This window comes from Anoplophora glabripennis, unplaced genomic scaffold (assembly GCF_000390285.2).
Source record: "Anoplophora glabripennis isolate ALB-LARVAE unplaced genomic scaffold, Agla_2.0 scaffold211, whole genome shotgun sequence".
Taxonomy (NCBI): Eukaryota; Metazoa; Arthropoda; class Insecta; order Coleoptera; family Cerambycidae; genus Anoplophora; species Anoplophora glabripennis.
Window position 1 is genome coordinate 541,697 of NW_019416341.1, and position 1,430 is coordinate 543,126.

The following is a 1,430-nucleotide window of genomic DNA, read 5'->3' on the forward strand; positions in this document are numbered from 1 at the left end:
TGATTTTTCTGCTTCTTATGATTTTTCAAATTTCTGAAATCATACCATAACTTCTACTCACCCTAACTCTGTTCATTTTAATGGTATAAGAAAAAGTCAATATACCATTTTTATGTAGAATTTTATGCTCTACAACTTTTATAAGAAAATTTTATAGCTCTTATGCCTTTTGAGTTATATTGAAAAACTGCGTTATTTTATCTTTTTTCAGGGGTTGAAACAAAAATTACTGTCATTTATTGTTATTATATACCCTATACTAACTTATATAAAAAATTCAGGCAAGTTGACCAAATTGCGATTTAAAGGCTCATTTAATTGGACTACTCTTTCACCATTTCTACTTAATTTACTGTTACCGTTTATACAGATTTTTTTTATTTTGACGGGTACATCGGGATCATTACTTTTGCCTGTTCAAAGTGGAGAATGAGACCCTAAAATATAACCGATAAACACAATTTATGCCCACGTACACCTAAATAGGTTTTTATTTTCATCATTCATAATTCAGACAACGTCTGGCTGAATAAACAAAAAGCGGTAAAATCATACAAAGAGAAATTCCTCCCATAGATGAAAGGTTTTATAAAATATGCAGAACGATGTGCCAGCCTCAACTGAACTAATGTCATAAGGAGCAGGAGCGGGGTTACGGCCTCGCCTTTTATATTTTACACACAGAACAGCTACAATAAACCTTGTTTTTATCCTCCTTGGGAGATATGCGAAAATTCAATTTTTATTCTGGCTAACGTTATGCATTAGAACGAATTTTGCGATGGGAATATTACACGGCATTAGTTTTTGCGGAGGAATCCGCAGAGAGATGGAGATTTCATCAAACGAGATTTTTCAGTTATGGGATAAATGTATTTATGGATCGTTTTTTTTTTTTTAAATTCCGCGCGAGATCCGTCTGAATTTTTCATGATCCAATCACGGCAGATCGTACACAAAATTTCCACATGAGTTCATACACAATAAGTAGTTTTATTGTTCAAACATAATCCTCGCATCCTGTATTTTATATTGGGTTATCGTCTGTGGTAACGTAAACCAATTTGGTTTCCTTGAAGTCCGGAATGGAATTTCATTACTGCAATTTCCTCCAACATAGACTATTTAAAATTCCAATCAAATTGCAACATACCTTTTTAATCCATTCAGTAAAAAAACTGTACTTACGCATATTTTTAATAGCCCAGTCATTATAGACATGAAAGAGCCTGTTTCGGGAAAAATATACTATTAGAAGTTTCTCTGCGGAATATTGTTCGGAAACCTGTTATAAATAAAATATCAAAAAATCAACTCGAGGCTAGTTGGGAAACTTTGTTTTAACAGTGGTCAAAGTTATGGAAAAGTGGTTTTTTGACTCACGTAAAAAAACTAATTCATAGCGAAAAAAAGTTTATACAAAAAAGGTA